Below are 16125 nucleotides of genomic sequence, written 5' to 3'. Positions count from 1 at the left end.
GGGTATGAAAAGGTCGTAGGACGCGTACCGCCGCCCCTCGCGGGCTCGCTGTGCTCGCCACGCTTAGGGTTGGCGTTGATAGTGGGGGTGCCGTTGGGGGTGCTTTTAACATGTTAAACACCAAACACGTTTAATTAACTTATCCCTTTGGCCACTTTTAACATGGGTTAACCCAGGGCTATTTTTGTGCAGGCTCCAGCAGGAACTGAGGCCCTTATTCTAGTTCACTCTTTCAGACAAAATATTTCTTAGATGGACAAAACCATGTGCACTGCAGGTGAGGCAGGTGTAAAACCCCACCCAAATCTAATTATCTCTGCACAAGTAACACCTGCCTCACCTGCAGTGCACATGGGTTTTGTCCATCTAAGAAATATTTTGTCTGAAAGAGTGAACTAGAATAAGGGCCTCAGTTCCTGCTGGAGACTGCACAAAAATAGCCCTGGGTAAACCCATTAGGGTGCTTATACAATTTTAAATCGCAGGTACTTGTGGAGTATCACGGCTCCCACGATGGCCATCGTATGCAAAAAAATCACATTGCATCGCATGCGATTTTGCACTGAAAAGCATCCAAATGCATTGGAATTAGTATTAAACATGTTCAATGGCCCCCAACTGGCATTTTTGAGGCTGTACCACCCACACTATGAACGCAAACCCGAAGCGTGGCGAGCGCTGCGAGCCGGCGAGGGGCGGCGGTACGCGTCCTACGACCTTTTCATACCCCCACTATCCACGTCGGCAAGGAGTCGAGAATAGAAAGTGTGGCGAGCGTAGTGAGCCACCGAGCCCGAAGCGTGGCGATCGCAGCGAGCCCCGCGAGGGGACGCGGATACCTTCACAGGTATCCGCGTCCCCTCACGGGCTTCACAGGCTTCCTTTGCCTTCATCCATCATATCTATCTGTTCTGGTTGCTCAGCAGGGCCGGATTAACAATGGGCCTGATGGAGCTGCAGCTCCAGGCCCACTCTCTAAATAGGCCCATTTTGTAGCTGAGGGCCAGGGCTTTCCAACGAGCCTGGCCCTGCATTGCTAGCCTCCTGGGAACCGGAGATACCGCCAGGCAAATCTGGAACGTTTCCCCCATAGGATAACATGGGACCCACTAATTCCGACCACACCTGGTTCCAACGGCTGCCAGTTTCCCCCTCCGGCATCACAGAAGCTTGAGGTTGATCTCAAATCGTTGGGCCTGATACCAGGCTGGTCCATATGGGTTCATTGGTTCTAGTGATATTGCAGATTTTTTTCATTTCTGAAATGTTATTTCATGGCTGTTCATGTTGTTTGAGGGCAGATTTCTCTGGAACCAAATGGCCCAGATTTACGGGACCAAAATCATTTGAAGCCCACATGAAAATGGGTCAGTTGATTCCGAAGATATAGCTGGTTGTTTAAAGGGGGGTTATCTCCCCCTCACACCAGAAAATGCAGGGACTAGGCTGGTATAAAAGGGGCTAGCCCGGGAATGTCCCTGCATGATCATGGGACCATTTTACTGGGTAAATCCCTGCATTTTATGGTGTGAAAGGGGTATTATTTCAAATAGCCGGGACCTGCAGTGCTCTGAATACAGCCAGGCAGCCCCCTGTTCTCTGCCCAGCTGTCCTTTCTGCCCTGCGGCGCCTGTCCCCCAGTTACCGCGAGCATGTATTCCCCTTTGGTAATGAGCATGTAATCCCACATGGCAATGAGCATGGAACCCCTGGCAATGAGAATGGAACCCCTGGCAATGAGCAGCACTTATGTAGCATAATTTTTAATAGGCATTATGGTGTTTGGCATAATACGTAATGGACATTATGGTGTGTGGCTTTAACATGTAATGGGCATTATGGTGTAAATTTTTAATGCGCGCCTTCGGCGCACAATTCCCCTTTTTGTGGAGCATATTGTGCATTATTGCTCAATCTGTTTGGTATAGTGTTTATTTTGGGTCAATCCATGTGGCAAAATGTGAATTTTGCCTTAATCTGTGTGACATAACGTGAATTTTGACTCAATCCATGTGCCATAATGTGAATTTTGGCTCAGTCCGTGTGAATTTTGGCTCATTCAATGTGTCATATTGTGTAAGAGGCAAGTACAGTATAAGGGGGTTACTTAATTGCATAATTTGTATAAGGGGTATATGGTGTGGTAAACTTAGGTGACCACACAAAAGGTACTGAAATGTTGTATACCAAGTTTCGGCTTTCAGTATTTTTTTTATGACTGGAGTGCCGCCTCACCCTGTAAGTATCTTAGGACATCGGCATCCTGCGGGTGCACCTTTGGAGGGCACCCTGCAATATATCTCCCTGCATTTTTCCTATGCCAGCCCCCTGCCTTTTCCAGGCATATATAATTAGTTAAAAGTATTTACACAAATAGAGATACAACCATGAGCAGACCACCCAAACAGAACACTGGTCACGCCCCCTAAATTATTAGGTGCTGGCCACAACCCCTATCATTGCGCATAAAAGGCCCTTGATAATTTTCAGCTCCAGGCCCATTTAAACTTTAATCTGGCTCTGTTGCTCAGTGGTGCTCCTGGTATAATCTGTCATGTATTCAGAAGAAAGTCAGCATGCAGTGTGTTTGTAAATCAAACTTTTTAAATGTTTTCTATAGCTTATAAAGATAATTTATATTACAGTGCCATCATATGCCATACATAGATACTTGCCTTCTCCAAAGAGACTCCAAAAAACACAACTTCTAACACCTCGTCCACAAAAAGAAGTACCTACACAGGTGGTGGGCCAGTGGCTCAGATTAAGTGATTAGCATTGGATTGCATCATCATGGGCCCTTCCCCTCTCATACAATGCTGGTGATATCCACAATGAGCAGTGCGGGTGTGGCCACAATGATATCGCAAGGCGAGGGAAGACAATGTAATTAAGCCACTGTATAAAAGTTCTGGGCACCAGTACATAAAAATGACATCTTGGAACTTGAAAAGGTTGAGAGAAGAACAACAAAAATGATTAAGGGTTTAGAGTCATTGGTTTAAACTTATGAGGCGATGCTATTCAGGTTAGGCACAGTATGTTTACATTATAAAAGAGGCATCTAAGATGGTATATGATGATTTATATACAGATACATATACATATATATATATATATATATATTACAAAAGAAAGTTGGTGTTACCCTAATAATGCGCATGTAAGAAAGCAGCACCACTATAGAACCTTGCTGTTAATGAAGGACTAAAATATTAGCTACAAACAAGTTACAGATGCGCTACAATTTTTTTCACCAGTGCCCACTTTTCAGGTGGCTATTAAAAAATATAAGTCAAATGAATAAAAACAAATATACATTTATTCAATGTTACAACATATGTGTTTTCTTCAGCAAAGCAGTGAGCATAAAATATCTCTCACTACTGTATTGGGTGCTTTTGATATACTGTCACTGAGTATTTTTTTCAATATATTTTCTATACTTTTTAACCACATGGTGGCAGCAGAGCACCACTAATTTAACAATTTCATATTATATGCTATAAGCAATTCCCTTATAGGGAACCATCTAACAAGGCACTGAAAGCTCCTTAAATTTTGTGCATGTTTTCAAGCACTTGCACAAAATTCACTTTATATATAAGTGCATACTGTATTCTGATATTTTATTACTTTTTATACACACCACCCCACTCCACGAATAAATTATTTGAGGACCCTGGGGAATACCAGGAGGAAGCAGCACTGCAGATACACTATGATATGTTGACTTTTATCATCATTAGAACACCTGTTTAAGGATATTTATCACCTGTATGCTTTTACACTGAAGGCACCAAGTTCTATCATTGATATATATATATATATATATATATATATATATATATATATATATATATATATGAAGATAAATCAGAGCGGTCCATAGTGCAATAAAATAAAGACATTTATTTATCAAAAACAGTTTTGTCTTCCATAAAATCAGGCCTTTATCACGTACCACAATAGGCGGTTCAACAACCGCTAGACAACAGCATACATGCCCTTATTCTGATTGACGCGGACTTTACCGCATACTTTCGGATCGCGTGTTTACGGCGTCTGCGCATGCGTGGAGAACGCAACGCGCATGTGCCACGCCTTGACTCGGTACCAGTTCGGCCATATCCCGTCCAGAACTGTTCACCGCTATCATTCGGGAAATAGGGGCGTATTATGGGCGTCATGCGGAATGACACATGGGCGTAGTTTCAAAGTGGGCAAAACGGGGCGGAAACATGGGCGGACACGGGGGAGTACACTTATGTTGGGGGGCGTACATTCGGAAACCACTCCGAATGCACGCGATCAAAAAGGGCAGAAATGTGCGGTGTCCACAAGTGTACTATTGCTTTGCGGACACCACTCGTTCATGCGGTAGGCGAACGTACGCCTAATGACTACAACCATTAACACCTGAACCCAATAGAATCTACTCCTTTACTCATTACTCACTAATAGGACGCTTGTCAGTGCTTTAATTGAAACCATTGCACTTACATTGCTGTAAGGGTTAATGTGTGCAATGCATGTGTTAGGCATGCTTGTAAGGATATATTGGAATCTAATTGATTCCAATTCCAAATAAGCAGTTTTTTATGAGGATAGGTAATTGAATAAGTGGGTCATGTGATGTATAGCAGAAGATACTTCATAGTGGGTTGTTTGGCGTAAATACTCCGCTTACGTGCGGTAGCACCGCTTGGCTCCCGTTCGGATGCGGTATTCCCGAGCATACTCTGTAATACTCTGTAATACCGTGCCGAATCGGAGTGTTTCTCCCGCACACGCATGCTTTGTATGTCGTCCGTAAACACGCCCTGTTCTTAAAGAGTGAGTCCGTCCGAATGCGGAGGACACGTGGGCGTTTCTACGGACGATGGCCGCACGCGGCAAAACACCGTGGCGTGCGGACCGCACCGTAAGAATGCGGGAATATCCGCACCGATCAGAATAAGGGCCACAGTGTTTTGGTTATACACACTGAACAGTCAGAGCGATTACACTCATGGACGTCACTGCTTTACTTGCACCAACGCCAGGCCACGCCCCAACGCGTTTCATAGTCACGTACTTCGTCAGAGGGCCCTACGTGACTACTGGAGCTGCCGGGCTAACTGAAAAGACCCAGGGTGCACTTTGAAATTGCTTGGAACGGACTATATCCCGTTGTGTGTGCATAATCATTGCGCACTTATATTTTCTCTCTCTCTCTCTCTCTCTCTCTCTCTCTCTCTATATATATATATATATATATATATATATATATATATATATATATATATATATAGTGTCACAATGATGGGCGTCACTCCGGGACTTGGTGCAAATAAGTGAAAATTTATTCCTCCTTTACGGTCTACGCCGTTTCGGGATAAACCCTTCATCAGGACCAGAAGTATATAACAAGTGATTATATATAATCTTCCAAAGAAATGATTGTCACTGCGGGACTGCTGTATCAAAGTAAAGTGACTGTGCTTTAATCAACGGCGTTTCGGGCGGATGCCCGTCTTCAGGAAACATAAGTGAATCTTGTGAACTTGTGTATCCTGAAGATGGGCATCTGCCCGAAACGCAGTTGATTAAAGCACAGTCACTTTACTTTGATACAGCAGTGACACTCATTTCTTTGGAAGATTGTAAGTACTCAGGACTTGTTCCTCGAAGAGGAGGCACCCGGGCATCTATCCATGAATCCCATCCAAATGCAAGTAAGGACAGAAGAACCAGCACACCCCCATTTGTAAATGCTTAAAGTGCTTTTAGTAATGAATTACAAAATCATGGGCATCAATCCAGTAATACTACTTTCAGACCGCAAATGCCGTGTCGCACACAGGATTAGGACACGGGTCCCATCCCCAGAGCAACACGGCAATGTGGTCTGAAAGTTCCGACACCGACACGGCATATTGCCGAGTCGGTGATGTCACATGGGGCGGAGCTGGGCGGGGGCGCGTCATCGGGGGCTCGGGAGGAGGCAGTACTTGGAGCTGACAGTGCTGCCTCCTCCATACTGTGAACGGGACACGGGTCGCTCGACCCAGGCACCCGTTCACACTGCACTTGACACGGGTCATAGCCGTGTTCAACCCTGGTCATTACCAGGGTTGTACACCCGTGTTGCTCGACCCGTGGTGGCCTTTTCAGACCGCACCTTGACCCGTGTTGGGGCCGCAAGAACACAGCAATAACCCGGGTCTAGAGTGCGGTCTGAAAGCGGTATAAGTAATCAGAATGTCATGGATACTTATCAAAATTTCTGAGGGAGCTGTCTAAGCAATCCATGCAGCACATCCCTATCCATGAGCCTTGTCTGCCCGACAGCCGTTTCGGAGAACTACCTCCTTCATCAAGGGCATAAGGTCAACTAAGACAGCCCATGATTAAAATATGGGACAGGGTGCCTGCCAAAATCAAACTGCACCTGTGTCTCACCTGAAATTCTCCAATGGTGCCTGGCTCCCGATTCCCGGCCACCCATCTCACAACACCAACAAGGACACGTCATTTCCTCTCATGTGCTTCCGCACACTAATCCTGGTGGCGTCTCAGGGGTAGTAGTAGTAGTACGTTTATTTATAAGGCGCCACAAAGTGTCCGCAGCGCCGTACATAGCAAACAAAAAAAAAAAAAAATTACAAGGTAACCTACAGGGTGTGTAGAAAGATACAGTATAAATAGGGGTATAGCTGGTAGAACTAAAATCAGCATCAGTTCAGAAGTAGGTGTCAAAATAGTCAAGGAGACCGAAGATGAAGTAGAGGAAGGGAAGAACAGGACAGGAGCACAGGTGAGGTAATGAGGTAGGGTGAGTACGTGAGGAAGGAGGGCCCTGCTCATAAGAGTTAACATACTAAAAATAGGTGGGTGGACGAACGAAATACAATAGGATAAGTAGGAACGGAGGGGAACGGAGGCAGGATAGGAGGATCAAAAGAGGTTAGGAGGAGGGATAGGCTAGTCGAAAAAAGTGGGTTTTGAGGGAGCGCTTGAAGGAGGTAAGGGAATCAGATAGCCTGATGGGTGGCGGGAGGTTGTTCCAGTGCAGGGGGGCAGCGCGAGAGAAATCTTGGACACGGGAGTGGGAGGAGGTGATTAGGTGAGAGGTCAGTCGGCGGTCAGCGATGGAGCGAAGAGGACGGGAGGGAGTGTGGATAGAGATCAGTGAAGAGAGGTAGGGAGCTGTGGAGGAGGAGAGAGCCTTGTAGGTGGTGGTGAGGAGTTTAAAGAGAACTCGGAAAGGAATGGGGAGCCAGTGAAGAGATAAACAGAGGGGGGAGGCGGAGGTAGAGCGGCGGGAGAGGAAGATGAGCCTAGCAGCAGCGTTAAGAATGGATTGGAGAGGTGCGAGGCGGGTGAGAGGTAGCCCAGAGAGAAGGATGTTTTAGTAGTCAAGGCGGGAGATGACAAGAGAGTGAATGAGAATTTTGGTCGCGTCAGTGGAGAGGAATGGGTGCCATGGAAACAGTCGAGAAGGACGGAGTTACCGCCCACCCGACGTCACCCGTCACAGCACTAACCAATGGCAGACGAGTAACATCATTCATTGCTAGCACTACTCCGTTGCCCCTACAACCAAAACCAGGGTTATATGGACAAATGTAAGGCATAACTAGAATGCCACTGTCCCAGTGCTCCACTCAGGCTAAGCAAATGGCTGGAGCACGGTCAGCCTGCGGGAAAAAGGGAAAGATACCTGGCAGCCAATTGTATTTAATAAAGATAGGTGAGCTAACAGATGCAGCACGCCATCTGACAGGCACCCGCATTCCCCCATCCAAATAAATAAGTAGGAAACATATATATATATATATATATATATATATATATATATTAAAGTAAACCACAATATTCCTTAAAGCACTGTAAATATATATAAAGGAAATTATAATACACTCGGCTGCCTAACCACTAAAAGATAATGTAAATGAGGTGGCGTTTAGCAAGTACAAAGACTCAAACAAAATTTGTAAAGAGGTAATCAAAGTAGCTAAAAGGGAACATGAAGAGTGCATAGCCACTGAAAGCAAAACCAATCCCAAGAAGTTTTTCAAGTACATAAATAGTAAGCGAATAATTAAAGAGAACATGGCCCATTAACCGATATCAATGGTAAAAGTTTTACAGAGGATAAGGGAAAAGCAGAACTGTTAAATGGGATCTTCTTATGAGTGTTTACTAGGGGAGAACACACAGGTCATAGGAGACTCCCTGAAATAGTAGCAATCTCCTTCTCTCCCTCATTAGTCTAGCAATCTCCCTTATTTCACCTAGCCCACATTCCACTATTACATTTTTGGGGAAAAAAGGAATGAAAGATAGAAACATTACATTTACATTGAATCAACAGCACCATTTCCCAGCACTTAAGAAAGTTTAGTAGCTCTTACCAACTGCTTTGGGACTCATCTCCATTTGGATATAAGTATTTTTAAATTACACAACCACGCTTCTAGGTGCCACATTCACAATCTCTTTTCATCTCTCCATATATGGAACTAGACACTCCCTTTGGGTGGAGCATGACACGCCCCCTCAATGGTGCGCAACTATAATCTCCCTGAAACTAGTTTTAAAAAGTAGGCAAGTATCACACAGGTACCACAAATGGGACGAACAAGCCTGATCTCAAAGAATCTGTAGATGGGTAAGGAACTGGCTGTGTAATAGAGAACAAAGAGTGGTTGTGAAATGTGCCGTATGATACCAGTACTTAGTGGAGTGCCACAGGGTTCGGTACTAGGGCCCATTTTATTTAACATATTTATTAACGATATTGGGCTGGGATTACTAAGCAATGTATCAATCTTTGCTGATGACACAAAACTAAATAGAGTTATTAAATCAACCGAGGATGTCTCCGCGCTTCAAAATGATCTTAACAATCTAGATGATTGGGCAAAAAAGTGGAAGATGAGGTTCAATGTGAATAAAAAATTGTATTTTACTATGAAAATATGATTTTTTTTTTTTTACGAATTTAGCTCAGTAAATTTCCCGCAATATCTCCGGATACAGCAGGATCACTGGACTGGACGTATGCAGCAGTATCACTGGACTTTAATGGCAGTATCACTCGACTTTAATGGCAGTACCAATGGACTTTAATGGCAGTATCACTAGACTTTAACGGCAGTACCAATGTAGTTTATAGGCAGTACCACTGGACTTTTATGGCAGTATCACTGGACTTTAACGGCAATATCAATGGACTTTTATGCAGCAGTATCACTGGACTTTAATGGCAGTACCACTGGACATTAACGGCTTTACCACTGGACTTTAGCTGCAGTATCATTGGACTATAATGGCAGTATCACTGAAATTTAATGGCAGTCTCACTGGACTTAACAGCAGTACCAATGGATTTTAATGGCAGTATCACTGGACTTAACAGCAGTACCAATGGACTTTAATGGCAGTATCACTGGACTTTAATGGCAGTACCACTGGATTGGACTTATGCAGCAGTATCACTGGACTTGACTTCGAGTTTAAATTGAGGGTCCCAATTCCCCTAATCCGAATTTACTCATCCCTACTTTTAATTTAGAATCAAGCATGGTGGCCAAAATGTAGTGTTCTGATTTCAACAGATTTACCATGCTTGAATCCTGGCAAAGAGAATAAGAGCTTTATCACAAGTCGAATACTTTGCAGAATACCTCAGTTTTAGCTCCTCCTTCACTTTCTCCTGCTGCTTCTGCAGAAGCCTGATGAGTAGAATGACCTGACACATGCTGGCAGTTTCTGAACTGACTTCACGTGTGACAAATTTAAAGGGTAGGATAACTTTGCACAACACGGAACTCATTCTCTACTGCACTTGAGTCAGGTTCATTCCAACTACTTTGCCTAAGTCATAGCTAAATGTATAGGCTTGAATGGCCTTTTGCTGCTCCTCCCTCCTCTGAAGCATATAGAGGATAGAATTCCATATTGTTACTACCTCTTGCTCCAGATGATGTCAGGGCACGTTCAAGAGGGTTTGCTGGTGCTCCACTCTTTCACATGCAGTCACTTAATGGCAAAAGTGCCCACGAAATTCTCCTGCAAGCCTGTAATTTTTTCAAAAAATTCTGCACCACCAAATTAATTCGATGAACAAAATATAGGACATGCTCGAATTTTTCCAGATGTAATGCTCGCACAATATTAGTGGCTTTGTCAAAAATCATAAATCCCCTGGAGAGTCTAAGCGGGGTAAGCCATTATGCAATGATGTCGAGGTTCTCAGCAGAGTGCCTCTTACATAAACTGGTGATACACAGCATATAGCCTTTCTAGGAATTAGGGTTTTTTGTGAGATCCCGCTACTGGTGCCATTGCTGTTGATTCTGCGTAAGGCAATACATGTACCCAGTGAATTGTCAAAGTCATGTAGTCCTTAGTTTGCCCTATTCCATTTGTCCACATGTCCATGGTTAAGTGGACAGCATTTTTGAGGACACGAAGGACACTTTTCTCAGTGTCACTGTACAGTTTGGGAAACCTCAGCCTATTCCCCACCCCCCCAGGTCATGGTGCTAGTCACAATGGGTTTGCAAGCCGGGTCGCACCCACGTACAAAATCCTGGGTGAGACCCAGCTTGCAAGTTGAAAAGGGGTATAAGAAACATAACGGAAAACTACTGTATGTATACAGCAACAAGGGGGATGGGCAACTTATACATCTGTAAAGTATCATTTTGGCACAGCACCTACATCTTTGTTTCATCAAGTGCCCAGGTGCTGTGACAGCATAGTTACTTTTCAGATGTTTAAGTCCTTTGAGCGGCAACCATCCCTCCGGTCAGGGGCGGATCCAGGATAAAATGACAGGGGGGCACCATGATAAAAGAGGGTTTAGGTGGGGGAGGGGCGGTGTTAGTGGTGCCAGTGTACATGCTAAGAGAGCGACCGGGAGAGGGTGGGAATGGGATTAAAAATAGGCCCTGGCATTTAAAGTACGCAGGCCCACCATGGTGACAAAAGTGAAGGATGTAGTTGTGCGCGCGCCAAAGGCGCGCTCCGGAAAATGGGGTGTGGCCACTCAACAGGGGGTGTGTCCTTGAGTGTAGTGTACAACACCATATACAACTTCTACACATTATGCAACAAAATACTAGATCCCATTATACTTGCCCCTTACACATGATGCCAAATGGAATGAGCCAAAATTCACATAATGCCACACGGATTGAGCCAAAATTCAAATAATGCCACATGGATTGTGTCAAAATTCACATTAAGCCACACGGATTGAGCCAAAATTCACATAATGCCACATGGATTGAGCCAAAATTCAAATAGTGCCACATGGATTGTGACAAAATTCACATAATGCCACACGGATTGAGCCAAAATTCACATAATGCCAAATGGATTGAGCCAAAATAAACATAATGCCATATGGATTGTGTAAAAATTCACATAATGCCACACGGATTGAGCCAAAATTCACATAATGCCACACGGATTGAGACAAAATTCACATAATGCCACACGGATTGTGACAAAATTCACATAATGCCACACGGATTGAGCCAAAATTCACATAATGCCACACGGATTGAGCCAGAATTCACATAATGCCACACAGATTAAGCCAAAATTCACAACACGTTTCATAAACAGGAACATTGTCCACCAAAGGCGCGCATTAAACATTTACACTCATTGTCCATTACACATTAAGTTACACGCCATTATGTCCAATATGTATTATGTCAAACACCATAATGCCTATTAAAAATTATGCTACATAAGTGCTGCTTATCTACATGCTCATTGCCAAGGGTTCCATGCTCATTGCCAGAGGTTCCATACTCATTGCCATGTGGGATTACATGCTCATTGCCAAGGGGAATACATGCTCGAGGTAAATGGGGGACAGCCACCAGGCAGAAGTGATAGCCACTGACAGTGTCAGAGCCTGGCTGTATTCAGAGCACTGCAGGTCCTGGCTATTTGAAATAATACCCCTTTCACACCAGAAAATGCATTCCCAGGTTGGCCCCTTTTACACCAGCCTAGTCCCTGCATTTTCTGGTGTGAGGGGGAGAGAAAACCACCCCTCCCCCTCTTTAACCAGATAGCTTATTTAACCGGCTATATCTTCGGAACCAACTGATCCATTTACATGAGAAAAGTATCATATTGAGAACTTTTGAGTGGGCTTTGAATGATTTTGGTCCAGTGAAACTGGAACGTTTGGTTCCAGAGTAATCTGCCCTCAAAGAACATGAACAGCCATGAAATTACATTTCAAAAATAAAAAAATAGTTTACACGTAATATTTCTGGAACCGATTGACCGATATGGACCAGCCTGGTATCATATTAAAGGCCCAGCGATTTGGAATTGAATGAAATCAACCACAAGCTTCTGTGATGCCAGGGGGGGGAACTGGCAGCTGTCGGACCCGGGAGGGGGTCGGAATTGACGGGTCCCATATTATCCTATGGGGAAAAAACGTTACAGCTTTGCCAGGCGATATCTCTGGTTCCAGGGGGGCTAGAGACACGGGGCTGGGCTCGTTGGGAAGCCCTGGTCCTCAGCTACAAAAGAAATGACAGGGGGGCACGTCCTCCCCCCTGAATCCGCCACTGCCTCCGGTTGCTGTATGTTACTTTCGGGAACACTTTCAGATTTTTTTCTATATGTTTGCTGGATTCTGACGATTTGTGATTTTCATTAAGCCTGGTGAGTGCCGCCTCATGATTTCACCTAGGTGACTTCTACAAACAGATATCTACATACTAGGAAGGCACCTCAGCAAAAAATCATCATGCTAACTGCTGCCTGACACCCATCCTCGACACTGTGTATCCACTGTGTATCCCATCCCCCACACTGTACACCTGACCCCATCCCCCACACTGTACACCTGACCCAATTCCCCACACTGTATAATTGACCCCATCCCCCACACTGTGTATCCCATCCCCCACACTGTACACCTGACCCCATCCCCCACACTGTACGCCTGACCCCATCCCCCACACTGTGTATCCCATCCTCTTACACTGTACAACTGACCCCCATCCCCCACACTGTACACCTGACATATACCCAGGGCCAGCGCCACCACTAGGCAGCTTTAGGCATTTGCCTAGGGCGCCGGCCACTGGAGGGCGGCACTGAGTTGCTGGAAAGAAGCCGCACTCCATGCAAGGAGCAGTAATACAGCCACCGCCAGCCCATTTATCATCTCAGCCGGCCGGGGCATGCCACACTATCTCCAGGGAAAAGTATGTCTCCTGACCCCAGCCACGAGTAGCCTACGCCCCCATGTGTAGCAGGTGGGCGGCGGCCACCTGCAGTACTCCCCCCACCCCACCCAGCATGGATGTCAGGCTCAGCGTTAGCGGGTGCTGCGGGTAGCTCCCGCATCCCTCCCCCCCACTTGGAGCAGGTCGGCGGCGGCCGCCTGCAGCACTCCCCCCGCATGATTGTCCGGCTCAGCGGTGACTCCCCCCGCCACTCCAGCATGGATGTCGGGTTCAGCGCCACGGTTGCTGCGGGTAGCTCCCAACCCCCCCCCACGTGGAGCAGGTCAGCGGCGGCCGCCTGCAGCACTCCCCCCACAGCATGGGCGTCAGCGGCAGCTTCAGCATTTTCTCATGAGGTGCAAGGTATGGGGGGCAGGTAGGACATACACTGAACATTTGGTCTAGCGCCAATATATTTGTCTTGTTTTTGTGTCTTCTCCTTAAATAAGATGTGATCTGCATCGCTGTTAGATAATGATAGGAGCTCACCCCTAAGCAAATTGATGTGTTGAAATCAGTTGGATCTGCGTCCATCATTCCGTGCACGTTTCTCCATGCAGTGCTCACCAATGTTGATTTACCCTTGTTTGGAAAGTTTAGCGTTGGTGCCCCAGGAAGGAATATTCTAAGTTTCGGTTTATTTTTTAAACCGTCATCAGGACTACATATGCATCAACAGGTCTCACCTTAAATAGACTGGTATCAAACCCCCTTTGTGAACCTCGTGCAGGGGTCCGCCCTGTGTGATGATGTTATCAGCTGCGGGACGCCCCACCGCTGATACCTCATCAAACAAAGCCATGATTAAAAAGTGTCTGTTTTAACCTTCACCAACAAACAAAGAAATATAACACAATCGCAAATGATGTAAATATAGTCTGCATTTGTGTATATATTTCTCTTTTATATATTTCTCTTTCAGCTATCTGTGTGGCTGTGTTGTTTGGTGAAGTTTAAAACAGTCCCTTTTTGTTACCGTGGCTATGTTTGATGAGGTATCATCGGCAGGGTAGCCCGCAGCTGATGGTGTCATCCCACACAGAGCAGACACCTCCACGAGCTTCACAAAGGGTGTTTGATACCAGTCTATTTAAGGTTAGACTTGTTGTTGCATATGTAGTCCAGATGACGGGTTAAAAAACAAACCAATACATAGAATTCAGCACTTGCGTAAGTGTATTTTTCATCCAATTATCCCATGATTGTCTCTCAATATATTGCATTTATGTCTAGATATATCTATCTATCTAGCTGTATATATATATATATATATATATATATATATATATATATATATATATATATAGGATGTGGGTAGCAGGATAGCACTCCTTAGATAATCAGCTTGCCTGGTGCCTTTCCTAGGAATCTCCTGACCGGAGAGCCTCTCATATAGTATACTCAGAATAAATGGGTTCAAAGACAAAGTGATAATAAAAGCTTTGAAACGTTGGCAGTTACACCGACTTTGAATCCATTTATTCTGAGTGCCATCCGACCCATACTATATATATATCTATCTATCCCATTAGAAGGTCCAAGGGTGCTGCCTGCTCTGCAAACTACATAATTTACCATTGGGAAGGCCCCCGGAAAATTACAGACCATAAACTCCCCACAGAGTGCCGAGCTCACTAACATATATATATATATATATATATATATATATATATATAAAAGGACTGAGTTTTATCCACTAAAGAAGTCTGAGGAGTGCTACTTGCTACATTACAGATAGATAGATAGATAGATAGATAGATAGATAGATAGATAGATAGATAGATAGATAGATAGATAGATAGATAGATATTGGTATGTTCCTGACCATAATTGCTGATGACAATTGAAATGTTGAATGGAGACCATCTACAGGCTGATTTATTTGAGATCCGGTGAGTGCCCCAAGTGTATCTATATTTGTGGTGGACGATGGACCAGATCTCCAGCAAGGAAGGTGTAATAGTTAGCATTAATGTCTCAGAGCACTGAGGTCATGTGTTTGATTCACACCATGGCTCTTATTGTGTGGAGTATGTATATTTTCCCTTTGCTTGCATGGGTTTCCTCTGGGTTCGACAGTTTCCTCCCACATTCCAAAAACATACTGTTACATTAATTGGCTCCCAACAAAATGAGTGAATGTGTGTGCATGTATATTAGCTAGGAATATAGATTGTAAGCTCCACTGGGGCAGGGGTCTATGTGTCACTAATACATTTTACTGTCATAATGCCACTGTATACTGTATAGTTCACCAGGTGATTACAATATACTGTATGCATTTATAACCTTCTGTAGATAGCGGGCATAGAAAGTAAATTGTGCGTAGCATTCCAAATATAAAAAGGAATTGCATATATTTGCCCATGCTGCCAGCAGAGTTGTACACTTTTTAAAATGCTTCTTCATCTGTGTGTTCACCTGGTTTGCGTTATCAGCAGCATACTCTTGTGTCCAATTAAAACCAGGTGCAAAATCTATTCCTCAAAACTGGCATATTTGCACTTATTTTCAGTTCTAATTAACCCAATACTTTCTAAGTAGATTTTGTCTGCATAAAAATGCTACATTTCTGTAAATTGTGTAGATGTGATTGAAATGCAGAAGACTCAGCTGTACTTGTTTGCGTCCATTTTTGGGGCAATGTAAAATTAAAATTCACAGCAAATGGATGTACCCTCACTTTGCATCAATGTTGTTATTCTATATCAAACTGGAACTGTCATTGATCTTATTGCAATTGCACCTACTATCATTATTAGCACTTGTTGTTCATAATGTGTTTATTTATGATGGAACCACTTGCTTCCGTTGTGAATAGCCAAAGTGTTTTTATTTTTCTGTATAGATTAATTGAGATGTA

The 16125-nt window shown here is 44.3% G+C and overlaps 1 protein-coding gene across 9 annotated transcripts in view; it reads left to right on the top strand.

The window, feature by feature from the left end:
• The window catches only part of LOC146080714 (poly(rC)-binding protein 3-like), a 517154-nt gene that overhangs the window by 439796 nt on the left and 61233 nt on the right, over window positions 1-16125 (top strand). The window lies entirely within an intron of this gene.

This window comes from Crinia signifera, chromosome 5, assembly GCF_055691185.1.
Source record: "Crinia signifera chromosome 5, ASM5569118v1, whole genome shotgun sequence".
NCBI lineage: Eukaryota > Metazoa > Chordata > Amphibia > Anura > Myobatrachidae > Crinia > Crinia signifera.
This window is presented reverse-complemented; position numbering and strand designations above follow the sequence as displayed.